Source organism: Leptonychotes weddellii, chromosome 9 (genome assembly GCF_054177405.1).
Source record: "Leptonychotes weddellii isolate Sample4059 chromosome 9, ASM5417740v2, whole genome shotgun sequence".
Classification (NCBI taxonomy): Eukaryota; Metazoa; Chordata; class Mammalia; order Carnivora; family Phocidae; genus Leptonychotes; species Leptonychotes weddellii.
Window position 1 is genome coordinate 89,222,463 of NC_138377.1, and position 22,257 is coordinate 89,244,719.

General features: G+C 39.6%; 1 long non-coding RNA gene across 1 annotated transcript in view; it reads right to left on the reverse strand.

Moving 5' to 3' along the window:
• Positions 1-13,594: 13,594 nt before the first annotated feature.
• The window catches only part of LOC145723533 (uncharacterized), a 42,956-nt gene continuing 34,293 nt past the window's right edge, over positions 13,595-22,257 (reverse strand). Inside the window, exon 2 of the long non-coding RNA XR_014148663.1 lies at positions 13,595-20,655. This is a non-coding gene — a long non-coding RNA (uncharacterized LOC145723533). The remainder of the gene's footprint in view (positions 20,656-22,257) is intronic.

Sequence of the window (22,257 nt, forward strand, 5' to 3'; positions counted from 1 at the left end):
TTAAAACTCACCATTGCTTTAGATGACCCTTAGATGTATTTTTGTTCTATTGATTTTACCATTTTAAATACAGATGCATCTTTTAATTTACTCTGAGGAATTAGCTGAGAATCTCCCATTTTCTGTTTGGGCCTCAGTTTGCATGACGGAACTGCCTCTAATGTAGATATCCTCAAAATTTAGTGCTTCCACAGTTTAAGATACAAGTTCTAAAAACTGGTTCACTGGTTCACTGGGGGGACAAATGGAACTTTCAATTTTGAAATTACAATTGGACCAAGAAACTGAAAGCAAACTAACATATAATAATTTGATGCTATTACCAGTCAATGACTTTTCAAGGAATGAGCAGGGGATTCATATATTTTAACACTTTTTTTCCACATTTCATATTGAGCCATAGTGATATCTGTATAATGAAAGTAGCACATCAGACTTTTGTTCTCAAATATTCAAGTTGAACAGAAATGAAAGTGGAAATAAGAGACCAACTCCAAGGTGAAGAGAAGCCCTCTGAGATGCAAACACAAACCCTTTGAGTTCACAGCACTTTGGAAAGGTGACAGGAGCAGCAAATAAACCACTGGATTAGATTAGAGGCTGGCAACCTTTTAAAAGGAGTGGACTGAAAAGCTGACCCCTTTCTTTCTGGCATGCTGTTCCTTTGCTGACCACATCTTTGCAAAGTAGAAAAAACTGAACTGCCATCTGCCAATCAGGTGGGAAGGGCTGCTAACCCTTGTTGCTACTGGTGGCCCAGCCACCATGTGCATGTTGAAAAAACTCTGACTTTAGTGCCACTCAGGCAGTGATGGGCCAGATTCACCCTCATCAACATTGAGGACTGTGATCAAGGAAGTAGAATTCATCAGGTCCCCTTCCAACATAATTCTGATGGCATGCAAAGTATTGGTAACATAAAATAATGAGACCAAAAGAAAGGGGGGAAAGGCTAACAGACCACAAATGAGAGGATCAGTGATTATGTCCTATCCTTCCTTACCCTCCTATCAAAAAGAAATCAGACACAAGAAATACTGAACAAGTTCCCTTATGGGGGGAAGGTGGAACATGGTATCATAGCAGCCTGGAAATAAAGGGAAGAGAAACCATAGTCAACATAATATGCAGAAATAGCCATTTATTTATGCTCTCTTTCCATTTATAAAAGATGTGTTTCAGCCTCTGGCTGCATGTACATAATAATTAGTACTAATGAATATAAATGATACTCACAACTCAACCTGTTTACAGAGTCTCCCCATGTCATTCAGGGAAGAATTGAGTTTGGAAATGAGATGTATACTGTGTTCTTGGGCTTGAAGATGACCCAAAGGTTACAGAAGCTGAGGATGATGAAATCAGTTAGCAATTAACAAGGCAAGAAGAGGAGGAACCCACAGAATTCAGCACTTGCAGTCTCAGGCACTGCTGTTACAAAGGAGGACACTCTTCTTTTCTTTGCAGACATTTGTCCACAGAGTAGCACGTTTATTTTTGTGTAACCCAGAAGCTGAGAGATGTTGAGGGTGGAAATTCAGGGAACAACTTTAAAATCACAAGAGGTCTGACAAAAAGAACAGAGAATATAAAAAAAGATTAAAAGAATTACAATTCCTTAGCTGACTGGGACATTGGCCTGTGGGAAAAGGAATAAACTACAGAGCTATTTGGCATTTATATGCCAAACTGAAAAAACGTCCCTAATCTCAAGTTTGCTTTTTAGTCATTCTTGATTACCTGTAACATGGCTGAGAACCCCAAAACAAGCTAAAAATAACTGAAGTGGACATTCAAAAGTTCTTCTCCAAAGCTCACTTTATTTACAGGATAACCACGTGCTCCCTTCTAATCCTACTTATTCTTTTTTTTTTTTTTAAGATTTTATTTATTTATTTATTTGACAGAGAGAGAGAGACAGCGAGAGCAGGAACACAAGCAGGGGGAGTGGGAGAGGGAGAGGCAGGCTTCCTGCCGAGCAGGGAGCCCAATGTGGGACTCGATCCCAGGACCCCAGGATCATGACCTGAGCCGAAGGCAGATGCTTAATGACTGAGCCACCCAGGCGCCCATCTAATCCTACTTATTCTTATATCCAAACAAAGAAGGTAATCTGATTTCCTATCTCAGAGCATGTTTGAAGCCAGAAACTCAGACATGCAAGAAGTTAATAGCAACACCACAAAGACAATGGCAAGAGGTAATATATGATATGATAGAGACTGAAAAACCCCAGAAATCAGATATAAGATTTCTTGAAAATGATATCCAGGAGCTATTTAGTGCAAGGGAAAGCAACTTCACATAACTCAATAAATACATCTGTGAACTTCACAGTGCAAAAATGGGCTGGATTATAAATGAAAAGATCACTGATATTTGATACGCTCTGTTTAATAAGAAATAAAAATCACAAAAAAAACTTAGAAAAGATTTATGTCTGCAGTTACGTATGTACAACAAAGTTTATGTGTTTAAAAATGCCAGCCTCAGCTATTTGGGAAATTCATTTACAGGACACCTCACTTTCCTGTGGACCCAGGATCTAATGCCTCATGTTCTGACATTCCTGAGAAAGCATTACTCCCTCACTGTTAGATGTTAGCTCCTGCCTTTGAGGATACTGTAATCCAGGATATTTCACAAGTGGAAGGACCCTGTGAGATCAACACTCTCAATCTGCAGAGGAAACAACTGAGCCCAGAGCAGGGACAACCCAAGGTTCCAAAATAACTTGGGGACAGAGGTGAGTGGAGCCAAGGACTCCTGGATCCAAGCCTCCAGCAGTTTCCATGAAATTAAGTTCAATGCACAAAGGACAGTGACATATTCGGCCCCTGCAAGCTGACTCCCTGCCTAGCTCATCCTTCTGAACGAATCAGAAGGAGGCAAGTCAGGTGGCAGGAAAGACCTGGAGAATTGGGCAGTATGAATAATAAGAGGAAATTGAACTCATTTCACTTGCCAAATCCTACAGCAAACCTTCACACAATTGCCCCTGCCCTTCTGTTTCTCTAAAACTATGCTTCAAATTTGCTGCATCCAGGAAGCCTACCAGGCTAGCCTACTTCTATTCATTCACCACAATCTAACTCCTCCCCTGACTAGCCACATATTTGCCTGATGATTTAAGCTTCAATTTCCTCATCTAAAAAAAATGAAGACAGTAAGACCTACTTCCTAGGATTGTGAAATTCAATGAGATGATATGTGAAGAAGCTAGAACAACATCTGACAAATAATAAAAAATAAAAATAATACGTGCTCAGTTAAAGGCTGGTGTTAGTATACTGCAACAGCAAATGTATCTCTAAAACTAAGTTGCTTGGTGCCTCTAGGTGGGTCACTTTAGCACAAATGATACTAGATTAACTTTGTTACCTTGGTGTTATTTTGGTCTCACCCACCATGAGCTCCTTGAAGACCAGGGCTGGTCTGTGCCTATGTCTTTGCATGTGGGTTGAGGTACTTTCCTCTTTTTCCTCTCTTCCCTCACTAGACTGGAGTTTCTTGTGGGTATGGTGGGCACAGACCAACTACCAGCAACTGACTATGCCTGAGCTGATAAATAGTAACCAACACTCTAAGGGTTGTTAGAATCATTTACAAGGCAATTTCACATATAGAAATTCATTTGATCCTTGCAATTACCCTAGAAGGCGAGCAGGACACTTACAGTTATCCTCATCTTAGAGAAGAGGTGAAAACACAGGCTTGGACAGGTAGAATAACTTGCCTCTCACCTTGAGTGGTGCTGATACAGTTTTGGGATCAGAAGCACTCTTGTCTGGCTCAGTCAGTTTTCAACAGAGGATATTAATCCTTCCCCTCGATGACCTTTAAAAATATGACTGTGTTACCACTGGAAGATTCTGTGTTGTGTGAATGGAGGTCTCGGTTCTTAGATTCCCCATGAAAGATTTATGTGAGGATCTGTGCTCGAATAAAGACAGCCAGAAGGAAAAGAGCAAGCACAAAGCAGTTTATTAAGGACAGTACATTCTAGATGGGAGAGCAGGGAGGCCCAGAGGCAGCAACTGCACTGGGGTTAAGGGTGTCTTTTCTTTTTATGTTCACCTAAGTTATGAGTCATAGATAGGGTGGTCTCCAATCTAAGGGACTCTTCCTACTGGTTAGGAGGGGTAGTTTTCTTGCTGGAACTGTCATGGCTGTCTTCCCCCAATGGGTGTGGGGATGTCAAAACCACAAAGTAAATATATGATAATGAAGTTATAGGTTATTGTAGGACACAGGCTGGAAAGAACAGTGCATGCTCTGCCCCTGTTATTCTTGATCTGATAGCCCTAGGAAGTGGAAAGCCAGGAAACCACTGTTTACCACCATCCCTGACTCCAGCTCATATCTAGCTAACTGCCTACTCTAGCAACTGCTGCCATGCAGTGTCCACTCAATGAAGAGTGAAGAGTTTCTAGACACATTTCTCTAGGATTTTAGCATCTACAACTACTGTCTCCTCATAGCAGCTTTTTACCTCATTGACAAAAAGCATCTCTTTCACAGAGGTCAGCAAACTGTGGTCAAATCTGGCTCACAGGGGCGCCTGGGTGGCTCAGTCAGTTAAACATCTACCTTCCTCTCAGGTCATGATCCAGCCGAGAGTCAGACTCCCTACTCAGAGGGGAGTCTGCTTCTCCCTCTCCTCTGCCCCTACCCCCCACTCCTGTTTTCTCTCTCACTCTCTCAAATAAATAAAATCTTAAAAAGAAAAAATCTAGCCCACAGCTTCTTTTAATATGGTCTACAAGCTAAGGATTTTAAAGGGCTGTAAAAACCAAAACAAACAAACAAGAAAATGCACCAGAGATGTATATGGCCCACAAAGCTGAAAATATTTAGTATCTGACCCATTAAAGAAAACATTTGCTGTTCCCTGAATCAGACTGTGGTTCTCTCCTGCTTTGGCAGCCTAGAAACTTAGAGCCCAATCTGTGGCCTTTTTCCAGCAACTGAACAGAATTTCATGCAATGTATTTTAGGAATCTCATTCTGAGCTCCATTTTGCTCTCAAAGGAAATACCTGATGTGACTTTTTTGATGCTCAAGATATTAGAACCACCACTCTGTCCCTAAAATACAAACCATTACACTCTCAGTTGCTTTTTTACCAATACTTGTAGCAGACATCTTCACCTTGTTCCTTACCCCAGTGCATCCTTAAGCCTTTCCCCTTTCACATGATTCAGGCTTAAAGGTGCTTCAAAATGTCCTACCTACTCTTTCCTTTTACTAATTTTTAAACTTACATTAAGTGTTTTATCTTACACCATAATAATCATTCTTGAAAATTACTGAATCCCTTTGAGAACAAAGACTTAAGGGCTCAACATTAAATAATTTCCTTAGAACTGCCCAGGTAGCACAGAGCAGGCTTGAACCCAGCTTACCTCATTCCATATCTAGGGCTTCTGACCACCATCCCTAAAAGGTAAGTAGGTTCTAAACAGAAACAATTAAAGACTGAACCCTTTTACTTAGTGACCCTCCCCAGTGGTAGCCCATTCTCCTAGTAGGCCTATCCTGAAGGAACCATCTGGGCTTTCTCTTACACCGCTATAGAAGGAACACACACCACTCAAGCATTCTTGAGTTTTGGACTATTTTGGATCTAGCTACTCACCATTCCAAAGGAAGAGAAGTGGGACAAAAAACCTATTCCTAATTATGTGGAAAGAATCACTGGAATTTGAGCCAAATGGCTGGGTTTGGGTTCTGCTCTCACCACTCACCAACAACATAACCTTGGAACAGTCACACACCGTCTTTGACTCTGTTTTCTTGTCGTTAGAAGGGGCTTATACCTAACTTCACATTCTCCTAGAGCTGTCATGAATTGCACAGGCAAGTGTGGGTAATAAGTACTTGGTAACTTTTGGAAGCCCTGTACCACTGTAAGAGATTGTTATCACAGCCAGAGATGCTTGGAATTAGAGTAATCATTTTCCCACCACCCCTGCCATCAGCTCAGCTACTCTAAGAATTTGGACAAGTGGGTTTTTCGAGGAAAAGAGAAGAAGTTCTGTATTTTTCTTCACTTCATCCCTGAACTATATGGACCTGCAGGGGCTGGAGGGACCCCTTATTTACAGAAAAGTCATAAGACAATGCATACACACCAAAAGGCTTTAAATGATACCCTGCCCCTCCATGGAATCTTTGATTTTAAAGAAACAGGGCAAAAAAAGCCCTTACCCATGCTGCCAATTAGATGAGACAGAGGAGTCTGGAATACAAAGTAATACTGACCCCACTCTGGCTCCAGGGAATGGCCAGGATAACCTTACACATTATCCACTTCAAATGTCCGTGATTATGTCCTGCATATGTTATATACTCCCACACAGAATAAACATATTATTTGTGTGTTTTATTTTCCCTCCCCAAGCTCAGTAATTAAGCCCCTGTGTATTGCATCTATTCACTTGAGAACATGCCTTTCATTAAACAGATCAAAAGATTAAGCATGTATTTTTTCCTCTTCTCTCAGACCAGCCATTGCCTCTAAGGAACATTGACTTCCTTCCTTGAAATTGCTATTCTGTTGGGTAGTTTTCACCTTGGGACTGAAGAACACCTTTCACCCTCAGGCTTGGTCACAGCACAGGCTGGTCCAGAAGAGACAAGTGAAACCACTAGGGCCACCATCGTTTGCAAGCAGAAGAGGCTGTGTGGCATCATTTCAGGAGTGCTGCTAAAACTAAAGGGAAAAGTTCTAGCTGGTAGCAAGGGCTGCTCTAAGGCCTCTTTTTGGCTCCATGCACTCTTGCTTTCTTGGAAGTCCTACCTCTCTCACATTATATCAAATACCCAGCATCCCACATTTAAGATTTGCATAACATTATATGAATTGAGGGGTGCATGGGTGGCTCAGTTGTTAAGCATCTGCCTTCGGCTCAGGTCACAGTACCAGGGTCCTGGGATCGAGTCCCACATCAGGCTCCCTTCTCAGTGGGAAGCCTGCTTCTCCCTCCCCCACTCCCCCTGCTTGTGTTCCCTCTCTCGCTGTGTCTCTCTGTCCAATAAATAAATAAAATATTTTAAAAAAATTATATGAATTGAAATGAATTGCAGTTGATTGTTAAACGTTTCATTTTATAAAACCTTAAACATTTATTAATATCAATTTTATAGTTTTAGATTTTTCATTCAGTAATTTTCTTCCAGAATTCCAACATTTTATTAAGCTCTTGAAAATTCCAAAGCCTCAGGCTCTGGTTTATGGATCCAGTGGTTATTAAATGGTCCCGCTGCCAATTATCATTGCTTGGGCTCTAAGAGAAGGTTTTGAAAGAGGCATGGAAGATATGAGGAGGGCCTAGAGTACATGGAATGGAAAGGCACAGGACTGAAACTCTTAGTTACGACAGTAAGTGCTTTACTTCCTATTCACCCAGGATGAAGTTTTCTACCAAATATTGGGAAAAACTGTATTTGAAGTTGCTGTATTTTTTACTATTGAAGTTACCTTATAAATCTTCCCAAATTTGGCAACATGAAATAATAATACTGTAAGGAGCACTGTGCTAGGAGCTATGACTTCCAGCTACAGTTCCAGGCCTAGATGTACCTACTAGCTACTTTGTAGCACTGCAGAAATGCCTTGTATCTTGGGCAATACAGATTTCCTAAGCCTCATTCATCTATAAAGCAGGCATAATTCCAGCCAGTCATCCATAGGGTTGTTGTAAGCATGAAATATTATGAGGTGGGTGAAAGTTCTTTGAAAATGTTAAAATGCTATAAAATGCAAAAGAATATTACGAGGGAGATGATGATGTAGTCATGCTACAATTCATAGGATAAACGATTTTTACAAGAAGGTATGTGTACTCTCAAGCAGACTCATTGCTCTTTGTAGAAACAATTTCTCTGCTCTTTCTTTTTTTAAATTTATTTTTAAATTCAAGTTTGATTAACATACAGTGTTATATTAGTATCCAGTGTACAATAATTCAACAATTCCATACATTCCTCAGTGCTCATCAAGGTAAGTGTAATCTTAATCCCCTTTATATATTTCACCCATCCCTCCACCTCCTCTCTGGCAACCACCAGTTTATTCTCTGTATTTAAGAGTCTCTTTTCTTCTTTGTTAGTTTTGTTTCTTAAATTCTACATATGAGTGAAATCATATGGTATCTATCTCTGACTGACTTATTTCACTTAGCATTATACCATCTAGGTCCATCCACGTTGTTGCAAATGGCAAAATTTCATTCTTTTTATAGCTGAGTAATATTCTATTCTATATATATCTTCTTTATCCATTCATCTCCTGATGGACACTTGGGTTGCTTCCATATCCTGGCTACTGTAAATAATGCTGCAATAAACACAGGGGTGCATATATCTTTTCAAACCAGTGCTTTCACTTACTTTGGATAAGTTTCCAGTAATGGAATTCAGTGGATCATGTGGTAATTCTATTTATAATTTTTTTAAGAACCTCCATACTATTTTCCACAGTGGCTGCACCAATTTGCATTCCCACAAACAGTGCACGAGGGTTCCCTTTTCTCCACATCCTCACCAACACTTGATATTTCTTGTTTTATTTTAGCCATTCCAACAGTGAAGTGATAGCTCATTGTGGTTTGAATTTGTATTTCTCTGATGATTAGTGAGGTTGAGCATCATCATGTCTGCTGGCCATCTGCATGTCATCTTTGGAAAAATATCTATTCAGGTCTTTGTCCATTTTCTAATTGGATTATTTGTGGGGTTTTTTGGTGTTGAGTTGCATAAGTTCTTTATTTATTTTGTTATTAACCCTTTATCTGATACATCATTTGCAAATACCTTCTCCCATTCAGTAGGCTGACTTTTGGTTGATGGTTTCCTTCACAGTCCAAAAGGTTTTTATTTGGATGTAATCCCAATAATTTAATTTTGCTTTTGGTTCCCTTGCCAGAGGAGACATTATCTAGAAAAATGTTTTCACAGCTGATGTCAAAGAAATTATTGCTATGTTTTCTACTAGGAACTTTATAGTTTCAGGTCTCACATTTAGGTCTTTAATCCATTTTGAGGGCTTTTTTGTGTGTGGTATAAGAAAATGGTCCAATTTCATTCTTTTGCATGTAGCTATCCAGTTTTCCCAAGACCATTTGTTGAAGATACTGTCTTCTTCCCATTGTATATTCTTGCCTCCTTTGTCATAATTTACCATAAAAGCATGGGTTTATTTCTGGACTCTCTGTTCTGTTTCATTATGTATGTGCCAACTTTTGTGTCAGTACCATACAGTTTTGATTACTACAGCTTAGTACTGTATCTTGAAATTTGGGATTACGATACCTCCAGCTTTGTTCTTCTTTTTTAAGATTGCTTTGGGTATTCAGGGTCTTTTGTGGTTCCACATAGATATTAGGATTATTCTAGTTTTGAGGAAAATTCTACTGGTATTTTGATACGTATTGTATTGAATCTGTAGATTGCTTTAGATGATGGACAGTTTAACACTATTGGTTCTTCCAATCCATGAGCATGGGATAGTTTTCATTTGTTTAATCTTCAATTTCTTTCATACAGAGCTCTGTATATAAATTTATATTTATTATTTATTTATTTGAGAGAGCAAGAGTGCATGCAGGGGGAAGAGGCAGAGGGAGTGAGAGAATCTCAAGCAGACCCCCCACTGAGCATGGAGCCCAATGTGGAGCTCGATCTTATGATCTTGAGTTCATGACCTGAAGTGAAATCAAGAGTCGGACACTTAACCAACTGAGCCACCCAGGTGCCCCTGTTAGTTTTTTTTTTTTTTTTCATTAACATATAATGTATTATTTGTTTCAGGGGTACAGATCTGTGATTCATCAGTCTTTTTTTTTTTTTAAAGATTTTATTTATTTATTTGAGACAGAGAGAATGAGAGAGACAGAGAGCACATGAGAGGGGATAGGGTCAGAGGGAGAAGCAGACTCCCCGCCGAGCAGGGAGCCCGATGCGGGACTCGATCCCGGGACTCCAGGATCATGACCTGAGCCGAAGGCAGTCGCTCAACCAACTGAGCCACCCAGGCGCCCGTGATTCATCAGTCTTACACATCACAGCACTCACCATAGTCCATACCCTCCCCAATGTCTATCACTCAGCCACCCCATCCCTCCCACCCCCCTTCACTCCAGTAACCCTGTTTGTTTCCTGAGATTAAGGGTCTCTTATGGTTGTCTCCCTCTCTGGTTTCATCTTGTTTCATTTTTCCCTCCCTTCCTCTATGATCCTCTGTCTTGTTTCTCAAATTCTCAATATCAGTTAGATCATATGATACTTGTCTTTCTCTGATTGACTTATTTTGCTTAGCATAATACCCTCTAGTTCCATCCATGTCATTGATTACTGATTCAATTTCATTGCTAGTAATCAGTCTGTTCAAATCTTCTATTTCCTCCTATTTCAGTTTTGGAAGGTTATATATTTCTAGGAATTTATACATTTCTTCCAGGTTGTCCAATTTGTTGGTATAACATTTTTCATAATACTCTCTTAATATCCTTTGTATTTCTGGGGTGTTGGTTATTTTTCCTCCTCATTTGTGATTTTTTTTTTTATCTGAGTCCTCTCTCTTTTAAAAATTATCTGGCTAAAGATTTATCAATTGTATTAATCTTTTTAAAAAACCAGCTCCTGGTTTCATTGATCTGTTCTATTATTTTTTTAGTCTCTATTTCATTTATTTCTGCTCTAATCTTTATTATTCCCTTCCTTTTAGTGGCTTGGGGCTTTGTTGTTGTTCTTTTTCTAGCCCTTTTAGGTGTGAGGTTAGATTGAGATTTTTCTTGCTTCTTGAGGTAGGCCTATATTGCTATAATCTTCCCTCTTAGAACAGGTTTTGTTCCATCTCAAAGATTGTGGACCATTAGGTTTTCATTTTCATTTGTCTCCATGTATTTTTTTATTTCCTCTTCGATTTCCTGACTGACCCACTTGTAGTTTATTTTTTTATTAAATATTATATTTTAGTGTGTACTATATACTTTTCATAATTACAATATGTGAGCAAATTTTTACTTTTGCCATTTTATGTGATTCATACTGTTTTTAAAGAAAAATACATGATTTGTCCACAAATGAATTTTTTTATTTTTATTTTCAAATTTTTATTTAAATCCAGTTAGTTAAGATATTGTGTAATATTGATTTCAGAGTAGAATTTAGTGATTCATCACTTACATATAACATCCAGGCTCACCATAACAACTGCCCTCCTTAATACCCACCACCCATTTAGCCCATCCCCCACCCATAGCCCTCCATCAACCCTCAGTTTGTTCTCTATCATTAAGAGTCTCTTATGGTTTGCTTCTCTCCCTCCTTTTCTCTTTTCCCCTTTCTCATATGTTCATCTGTTTTTTTCCTTAAATTCCACATGAGTGAGATCATATGGTATTTGTCTTTCTCTGACTGACCTGTATTTCACTTAGCATAATACACTCTAGCTCCACCCACGTCATTGCAAATGGCAAGACTTCATTCTTTTTGATGGCTGAATTATATTCCATTGTATATATACACCACATCTTCTTTATCCATTCATACGTCGATGGACATCTCAGCTCTTTCCATAGTTTGGCTATTGTTGATAATGCTGCTAAAAACAACAGGGTGCATGTATCCCTTTGAATTTGTATTTTTGTATCCTTTGGATAAATACCTAGTACTGCAATTGTTGGGTTGTACGGTAGTTCTATTTTTAACTTTTTGAAGAATCCATACTGTTTTCCACAGTGACTGCACAAGTCTGCATTCCCACCAACAGTGTAGGAGGGTTCCCCTTTCTCCACATCCTTGATAACATCTGTTGTTTCCTGTGTTGTTAATTTTAGCCATTCTGACCAGTGTGGGGTGGTATCTCAACATGGTTTTGATTTGTATTTCCCTGATGATGAGTGATGTTGAACATCTTTTCATATGTCTGTTAGCCATTTGGATGTCTTCTTTGGAAAAATGTTTATTCATGTCTTCTGCCCACTTCTTAACTGGATTATTTGGTTTTGGGTGTTGAGTTTGATAAGTTCTTTATAGATTTTGGATACTAACCCTTTATCAGATATGTCATTTGCAAATATCTTCTCCTATTCTGTAGGCTGCCTTTTAGTTTTGTTGATTGTTTCCTTCACCGTGCAAAAGCTTTTTATCTTGATTAAGTCCCAAAGTTCATTTTTGCTTTTGTTTCCCTTGCCTTTGGCAACATGTCTAATACTTTTTGTACTTGCTGAGGGCTGACTTGTGACCCAGTATGTGATGTTCTGGAGGATGTTCCATGTGCACTCGAAAAGAATGTGTATTCTGCTGCTTCAGAATGAAATGTCCTGAAAGTTCTGAAATGTTCTGAAATATTCTGTTAAGTCCATCTGGTCCAGTGTGGTATTCAAAGCCATTGTTTCCTTGTTGATTTTCTGCTTAGATGATCTGTCCATTGCTGTAAGTGGGGTGTTAAAAGCTCCTATTATTGTATTACTATCAATGAGTTTCTTTATGTTTGTTATTGATTTATATATTTTGGTGCTCCCAAGTTGGGGGCATAAATATTTACAATTATTAGATCTTCTTGATGGATAGACCCCTTAATTATGATATAGTGCTCTTCTTCATCTCTTGTTACAGTCTTCGGTTTAAAAGCATGTTTGTCTGATATAAGTATGGCTACTCTGGCTTTCTTTTGATATCCCTTAGCATGATAGATGGTTTTCTATGCACTCACTTCAATCTGCAGGTGTCTTTAGGTCTAAAATGATTCTCTTGTATGTAGCATATAGATGGGTCTTGTTTTCTTATCCATTCTGTTAGCCTACGTCTTTCGGCTGGAGCATTTACTCCATTTACTTTCAGAGTGATTATTGATAGATATGAATCTAGTGCCATTGTGTTACCTGTAAAGTTGGTGTTCCTGGTGATTTTCACTGTTCCTTTCTAGTCTTTGTTGCTTTTGGTCTTTTTTTCCCCACCCAAAGAGTCCCCTTTAATATTTCTTGCAGGGCTGGTTTACTAGTCATGAACTCCTTTAGTTTTTGTTTATCTGGGAAACCTTTATTTCTCCTTCTATTCTGAATGACAGCCTTGCTGGATAAAGTATTCTTGGCTGCATATGTTTCCCATTCAGCATGTTGAATATACCATGCCACTCTCTTCCAGCTTACCAATTTTCTGTGGACAGATCTACTGTGAAGCTGATTTGTCTTCCCTTGTAGGTTAAGAACTTTTTTTCCCTTGCTGCTTTCAGGATTCTTTCCTTGTCTGTGTATTTTGTGAATTTGACTATGATATGTCTTGGTGATGGCCAGCTTTTTGCTGAATTTAATGGGAGTTCTCTGTGCTTCAATTTTGATGTCTGTTTCGTTCCCCAGATTAGGGAAGTTTTCAGCTATAATTTCTCAAATAAACCTTCTGTCTCTTTTTCTCTCTCTTCTTCTGGGACTCCTATGATATGAATGTTAATACACTTTAAGGAGTGGCTGAGTTCCCTAAGTATACATTTGTGATCCAATACCTTTCCCTCTTCATTTTAAGCTTCATTATTTTCCATAATTTTGTCTTCTGTATCACTGATTCATTCCTTTGCTTCATCCATCCTCACTGTCATTTCATCCAGTCAATTTGCATCTCAATTATAGCATTTTTTTTTTAATTTTGACCTGACTAGTTTTTAGTTCTTTTATCTCTGCAGTAAGAGATTCTCTAGTGTCTTCTATGCTTGTTTTTTTATGACTTGTTTTAAATTCTGGTCCAGGCATCTTACTTATATTTGTATTGATTAAACCCCTGGCCATTACTTCTTCCTGTTCTCTTTTGGGGTGAATTCCTCCATCTTGTCATTTTGTTTAGGTCACTGTTTTTTGTGTGATTGTTGGGAAAGCCTGTTATATTCCTGCTTCTGAGAGTAATGGTCATATTAAGAAGAGGTCCTATACTGTCCTGGGTCTGGTGCTTCAGGAGGTGTTACAGAGTGTGTACTCTGTTGTTGTGTTGTGTGAAGGCTGTTCCTTCCCTCATGTCAGTCCTCTGCAGGGTTTCTCCTTGCCTTCAGTGCAGGGTATTTGGACCTTGTCCACTGTGTGGCAAGTTTTAACTAGATTATGTTTTGGTCTGCTTGTTAAAAGAAGCTAGATCCTGCTTCCCCTGGAGCTGAATCTTTACAGCACTCTATGATCAGCAGGTGTGCTGTGTGCGAGGGGTTTGTGCTGGTCTTCTGGGGGAGGGGCCTGCTGCGCTGATTCTCAGGTGAACTTGCCCTAGTGGAGATGCTCCTACAGGGCTCAGGGGGGTGGAGCTTGGAGTAAGTGGCTCCAGCCTCCATTGGAGGATGCTGTGTTGCTCACTGAAGTCCGACCTTGCTGATGGGTAGGGAGGAAATGGCGTTGTTCCACTCTCTTATCCCAGAACAAGGAGTTTGCACCTGCCACTCTTCAAGAAGCCCTCACAGAAGAACATTCTCCCCTCTTGTGTCCCCAGCTCCTGTCAGATCCCTGCTTTATCCTGTCTGTGTCTAAGCTAGCTGCCTACCAGGCAGCACAGTACTCCTGTGTTTTATCTCAGGCACACAGCTGGGTTTCAAAACTTCCAAATTTTAGAGATCCACATGGCATGTGGACTTGTCTCACCATGATGTGACCAGTGCCAGTTTGTCCCAGGAAAGCAGTTGTATGACCCCAAAGTGGTTCAGAGTTTATGGTGAAGCAGCAAAAAGCTGGTGCTATGGTTTGCTCCCCTCAACAGAAGTCTCTGTTCCTATGCTAGTGAAGGGGGCAGCTCAATGGGGCCCTCCGGGTCTTTTATCCACGGAGAGGCCATGCCACCTGTCCCAAATGCACTCCAAGAAGGGGAACTGTTTCTCCCAGTACAACCCAGGGATCCTCAGACCACACTGCCCACTCCCGGGCCTCTGCCCTTATTTCCTACAGGAGCACTGCTAAGCCCACCAAGCACAACCCTGGAGATAGTGTGGACTTCTAAAACTTCAGACTTTGAGCTCCACTGCTTATAAAGACTTGCAGTAGTCAGCCCTCCCCTTTTCCCAGTCAATGTTTTGAGGAAGAGTTTTTGTTGTGCAATCCCCTGCATGCTGCTTCACTCTCTCTCTCTCGCTCCTCTCTCTGTGATCAGGGCTCCCTCCCTCCACAGCATCTGCAATTCTTTTCTCCCCCAAATCAACTCTCTGCAGCTCCCACCTTCCACAATGTGGCCATTTTTCTACCTCTAGTTGTGCAGTTTGTTCTCTCAGTCTTCAGACTGATTTCTTGGGTGTTCAGAATGATTTGATATTTATCTAGCTGTGTTCCAGGGACAAGGTAAGCTTAGGATCACCCTACTCCTTTGTCATCCTAACTCACATGCCCACAAATGAATTTTTTTAAATTTTAATTCCAGTTAACAATATAGTGTTATATTAGTTTCAGGCATACAATATAATAATTCAACAATTCTATATATTACTCAGTGCTCATCAAGGTAACTGTACTCTTGGGGCGCATGGGTGGCATAGTTGGTTAAACTCTTTCAGCTCAGGTCTGATTTCAGGGTCGTGAGATTGAGCCCTGTATGGGGCTCCATGCTCGGTGGGGAGTTTGCTTGAGTTTCTCTCTCCCTCTCCCTCTGCCCATTCCCCCTGCTCGCTCTCTCTCTCTCTCTAAAATAAATAAATAAATCTGAAAAAAAAAAAGATAAGTGTACTCTTAATCTCCTTCACCTATTTCACCCATCCCCCCACCAACTTCTCTTTTGGTAACCATCTGTTTGTTCTCCAGAGTTAAGAGTCTGGTTTGGGGTTTGTCTTTTTATTTCCCCTTTGTATGTTTGTTTTGTTTCTTAAATTCCACATACAAGTGAAATCATATGGTATTTGTCTTTCTCTGACTTACTTCACTTAGCGTAATACTCTCTAGCTCCATCCATGTTGTTGCAAATGGCAAGATTTCATTCTTTTTTATGACTGACCATTCATTGCTTAGTAGCATGTTATTTAGCCTCCATGTATCTGTGCTATCTTCAGATTTTTTCTTGTGATTGATTTTTAGTTTTGTATCATTGTGGTCAGAAAAAATGCATAATATGATTTGATCTATTTGAATTTATTGAGATTTGTTTTGTGGCCTAACATGTGATCTATCCTGGAGAATGTTCCATGTGCCCTTGAAAAGAATGTGTATTCCACTGTTTTGGGATGGAATGTTCTGAATACATATGTTAGGTCCATGTGGTCCAATATGTCACTCAAAGCCACTTTCCTTATTGATCTTCTGTCTGGATAATCCACCCATTGATGTAATGGGGTGGTAAAGTCCCCTACGATTATTGTATTACTGTCAACTTCTTCCTTTGTCTGTTACTAGTTGCTTTATGCATTTAGGTGCTCCCATGCTGGGTACATAAATATTTACAATTGTTATATCCTCTTGTTGGACTGTTCCCTTTACCATTATGTAGTGTCCATCTTTGTCTCTTCTTATGATATTTCTATTGAAATCCATTTTCTCTGATATTAAGTATTGGTACCCCAAATTTCTTTTTGCTTCCATTTGCACGGTGTATGTTTTTCCATCCCTTCACTTTTAGTCTTCAAGTGTCTTTAGTCTGAAGTGAGTCTTTTGTAGGCATCATATAGACAGCTCTTGAGTTTTTATCTATCCAGTTATTCTATGTCTTTTGACTGGAACATTTAGTCTATTTACATTCAAAGTAATTATTGATAGGTACGTATTTGTTGCCTTTTTGTTACTTGTTTTATAGTTGCTTTTGTAGTTCCTCTCTTTTCTTGCTCTCTTCCCTTGTGGTTTGATGGCTTTCTTTAGTGACATGCTTACATTCCTTTCTATTTAGTTTTTGCATATTAGAAATTCTTGACTTGTAGTTCCATTAGGTCCATATATAACATCTTATGTATACAGCAGCCTATATTAAGTTAATGGTCGTTTAAGTTTGGACCCATTCTAAAAGCACTAAATTTTTACTCCTCTCCCTGTCCCCATGTATTAAATATATGGTATCATAATTTACATCCTTTTATGTTGTGAATCCCTGACTGATTTTTATTTTTATTTTTTATTTATTTATTTATTCATTTTTTTAAAGATTTTATTTATTTGCGAGAGAGAGAATGAGAGACAGAGAACATGAGAGGGAGGAGGGTCAGAGGGAGAAGCAGACTCCCTGCTGAGCAGGGAGCCCGATGCAGGACTCGATCCCGGGACTCCAGGATCATGACCTGAGCCGAAGGCAGTCACTTAACCAACTGAGCCACCCAGGTGCCCTTATTTTTATTTTTTAAAAAGATTTTATTTATTTGACAGAGAGAGAGAGACAGCGAGAGAGGGAACACAAGCAGGGGGAGTGGGAGAGGGAGAAGCAGGCTTCCCACAGAGCAGGGAGCCCAATGAGGGGCTCGATCCCAGGACCCCAGGATCATGACCTGAGTTGAAGGCAGACACTTAACGACTGAGCCACCCAGGTGCCCCCCTTACTGATTTTTATAGATATACGTAGTTTTACTGCTTTTGCACTTCCTACTTTTCTTACTCTTGTATATGGTCTTTCTTTCCTCTTTAGCATTTCTTATAAGGCTGGTTTAGTGGTGAACCCCTTTAACTTTGTTTGGGAAACTCTTTATCTCTCCTTCTATTCTGAATGATATACCCTTGCTGGATAGAGTATTCTTGGTTGCAGGTTTTTTCCTTTAAGTCTTTTGAATATATCATGCCACTCTCTTCTGGCCTACAAAGTTTCTGCTGATAAATCAGTTGACAGCCTTCTGGAGTTTCCCTTGTATGTAATTGTTTTCTTTTCTCTTGCTGCTTTTAAAATTCTCTCTTTATCACTAATTTTTGCCACTCTAATTATTATATGTCTTCAGATGGACCTCCTTGAGTTGATTGTCAGGGGCTCTCTGTGCCTCCTGGATCTGGATTTCTGCTTCCTTCCCCAGATTTGAGTTTTCAGCTATTATTTCTTCAAATAAGTTTTATGCCCCCCTTTCTCTCTCTTCTCCTTCTGGGATCCCTATAATGCAAATGTTATTATGCTTATAATGTCATTGAGTTCCCTTAACCTATTCTCATTTTTTGTTCTTTTCTTTTTGCTATTCAGCTTGGTTGTTTTCCATTACTCTGTCTTCCAGGTCACTGATCCATTCTTCTGCCTCCTCTGATCTGCTGTTGATTCCCTCTAGTGTGTTTTTAATTTCCATTATTAAATTCTTCATCTCTAGTTGGTTCTTTTTTATATTTTCTATCTCTTTGTTGAAGGTCTGAGATCCTCCACTCTTTTCTCAAATCCAGTAAGTATCTTTATGACCATTACTTTCAAGTCTCCATCAGGCATACTGCTTATGTATGTTTCATTTAGCTCTCTTGCTGTGGTTTTGTCCTGTTCTTTCATTTAGGATGTATTCCTCTATCTCCTCATTTGGTCTCTCTGTTTCCATATATTAGGAAAGTCAGCTACATCTCCTGATCCTGAAAGTAGTGGCCTTATGAAGCAGAGGCCCTGTGGTGCTCTGTAGCACAATGTCCCCTGTTCATCAAAACCAGATGCTTCAGAAGTGTCTCCTATGTGGGTTGCATGCACCCTACTATTGTGGCTGAGCCACATTTGCCTTCAGTTCAGTTGGCTGCAATGGCCCACTTTGACTGTTGTGGGCAGGGTTTGGTCCCTATGCTGTTAAGGGGCCAGTCTGGAGCTGCTGTGGGCTTATAGTTGGGTGGTGTCAGCAGTCAAACCAGATGCCTGCCCTCAGTCTGTCTGCAGGGGCTGCAGATGCACTGATTGACAGGGCTTCTCTCTGTATTGCCAGTTATAGGGTTCAGCAGTTACGGCTGTAGATGAATGGGTGTGTAGTTATCTTCCCCTCTCAGGAGTCACTTTGGAGTGGCACCAGCCCCTAATGGTGCTGCTTGTAGAATATGTGGGAGGAACTGTTCTGAAGGGATGCCTGCTTAGTAGGGCAGGTTGGAGGGGACAGATCTGCAGGACAGCGTGGAGGTGGGAGGTATGATGTTAGCAAGGTAGGTGGAATGTGTTTGCTGGTTCCCACAATTGTCCTGCTCTCTAGGCTGGGGTGAGGGAGTGTGGAGAAAAATGGTGCTCACTGGCCCTTTTGTTCTTGGAGAAATCTCCTAAAGATCCCTGCCCCTCCAGCACACATTCTGAGATTAGTAAATAAATCTCCTTCATGTATACCCCAGGGCTTTTCAAACTGCTGCTTCTATGCTATATCTCAGTGGGGTTGTTTGTTATGCTAGCTCTTTCAGTGCAGGGACTCAGTTTTCTACCACCCTCCAGCTCTCTCAGAGCTAAGCCTGCTGATTTTTAAAGTACCCAGAGTTAAGCCCCACTGATTGTAAAAAATCACAAAGTTAAGCCCCACTGGTTTTCAAAGCCAAATGTTATGAGGACTTGTCTTTCCACCACAGGTCCCCTGTGTGTGGGGTGCCTGGTGTGGGGTCTGCCCCTCTCCCTTCTTGGTGCTTATGGTGTCCTTCCTATTTGTGGTTAGTCTCCTGGGAGCTTGGTTCCTGACTGACCGCATCTCCATCCCTCCTATCCCTTTTTGATGTGGCCTCCTCTCTATGATTAACTGTGGAAAGTCTGTTCTGCCAGTCTTTGGGTCATTTTCTGGGCTGGCTGCACTGATCCGGCTGTTACCTAGGTATGTCCAATGGAACGAGGTGGGCTTAGGATCCTCCTACACTACCATCTTCCCAGAAGTCTTCCCCTACTCTTTTTGATACTAATAGCATAAGAAATCTTCAGCAGGGAGAAGGGAAAATAACCATTATGAAATACAACCAAAACATCTGTTCTCCCTAACAAAGGCCTACCATCAAAAGAAATTACTTTACCAGACAACTTGAGCCCCCTCTACCCTTTCTGTCTCACATCAGGGGAGGAAAAACAAGGCTAAGAAATGATTCTGAGGGGAATCAGGCACAAAAAAACCCTGAAATTTAATCATATTATAGACTGCTTCTCCTCCCCAATACTTACCATCCTATCAACAAGGCTCCAGTATAACAACAATGGATTATAACTGAGAGCTGCAAGACACCAACTTTATTTAAAAAGGAATTTCTAGGGATATCCAAAGACAACAGGGGAGACAGAAACAAGGACAGGAAACAAAATTGAAGCCTAACACCTACATCTACAGTAAACATTAAACACAACCTAATTAGATAAACATAAAACCTCACCCTAAAAGCCTTTAACCAATATATCATGTCCAGCTTTCAACAAAAAATTACAAGGCAGGTTAAAAGGCCAAAAGAAACACAGTCTGAAGAGACAAAGCAAGCATCAGACAATACTCAGCTTTGACATTTATATTAGAATTATCAGGTAGAGAATTTAAAATAACTATGATTAATATGTTTATCCCCAGTGAATATAGATACAAAATCTTCAACAAAATATTGGCAAACCAAATACTGGCAAACGATATAGTAAAAGATCACACATCATGATCAGTTGGGATTTATTCCAGGGATGCAATGACAGTCTATCATTTATAAATCAATGTGATACACAATACTGACAAAATGAAGGATAGGGGTGCCTGGGTGGCTCAGTCATTTGGGTGTCCAACTCCTGATCTCAGCTCAGGTCTCAATCTCAAGGTTGTGAGTTCAAGCCCTGCACTGGAGCCTACTTTAAAAAAAAAAGGATAAAAATCATATGATCATTCAATAGATACAGAAAAAGCATGACAAAATTCAACATCCATTCAGGACAAAAAGTCTCAACAAATTAGGCACAAAGGGAATGTACCATAATATAATAAAGGGTATATATGACATGCCCACACGTAACATCATACTCAATGGTGAAAAGCTGAAAACTTTTCCTCTAAGATCAAGACAAGGATGCCCACTCTCACCACTTTTACTCAGCATAGTAGTGGAGGCCCTAACCAGAGAAATTATGAAAGAAAAAGAAGAAAAAAAGAAAAAAAGTCATACAAGTCAGAAAGGAAGTAATAAAAGTCTCTATTTGCAAATAACATACTATATATAGAAAACCCTAAAGATGCTGCTAAAAAACTGTTAGAATAAATGAATTCTGTAAAGTTGCAGGATACAAAATCAACATGAATCGGTTGCATTTCTATACACTAACGACGACCTATCAGAAAGAGAAATTAAGAAAACAATCCCATATACAACTGCATCAAAAAGAATAAGATATCTAGAAATAAATTTAACCAAGGAAGGGAAAGATCTGTATACTGAAAAGTATATGACACTGATGAAAAATAGACAAAAATAAATGGAAAGATATTCCATCTTCATGGATCAGAATAACTAATATCGTTAAAATGCCCACACTACCCAAAGCAATCTACAGATTCAATGCAATCCCTAACAAAACTCTAATGGCATTTTTCACAGAAATAAAACAAACAATCCTAAAATTTGTATGGAACAACAACAACAAAAACAACCCCAAAGAGCCAAAGTAATCCTGGATAAGAACAAAACTGGAGGCCATAAAAAGGAATCAAACATTGATATATGCATATATGTACACCCATACATATATGCACAAACCTCAAATCATAATACAAAGCGGAATCAGTGAGATGCAAAGAACAACATAATATATGATCCCATTTATTTAAAAATTCTAGAAAAGAAAAACCTTAGCACCAGAAAGCCAATCAGTAGTTGCCTGGTGCTGAAGGTGGGAGAGAGAAAATTGAAGATCGACTACAAATGAGCACAAGGGCAGTTTATGGGGTAATGGAAATGTTCTAAACCTGAATTGTGGTAATAACTGCATAACTCTTTAAATTCACTGCAATCACTGAATTGTACACTTAACAACAGATGAGTTTTATGTACATAAATTATACCCCCCAATAAAGCTGTTAAGAAATATCTTAAGAGTTTTCTGGGGGAAAAGAGAATGAGATCATTCCATATTTTTCAAATAGAATGAAATTCCAGAGACAGTAATTCTAGGGAGTTCAAATTTTAGCCAGTATAAGGAAGTACATACATTGATAATCAGAGTTATTCAGTAGGAATGCCTTGGATTCCTAAAGCAAGCAGAATGGTACTGTTGGTTGGCCAAACCAACAGACATTCCTGATACCTTCTCCTTTATGAATGTAATGTAGGGTTTTGCAAAGTGACCTGCTGGATATTCTGTTATTTGCAGCTGAATAAATCCCAATGGATAAACCTACCTTCTAGAATAAGTAGTCCTAAAATGCTGAAAACTTTCTACCCAGGGAAGGTGTGAAATATT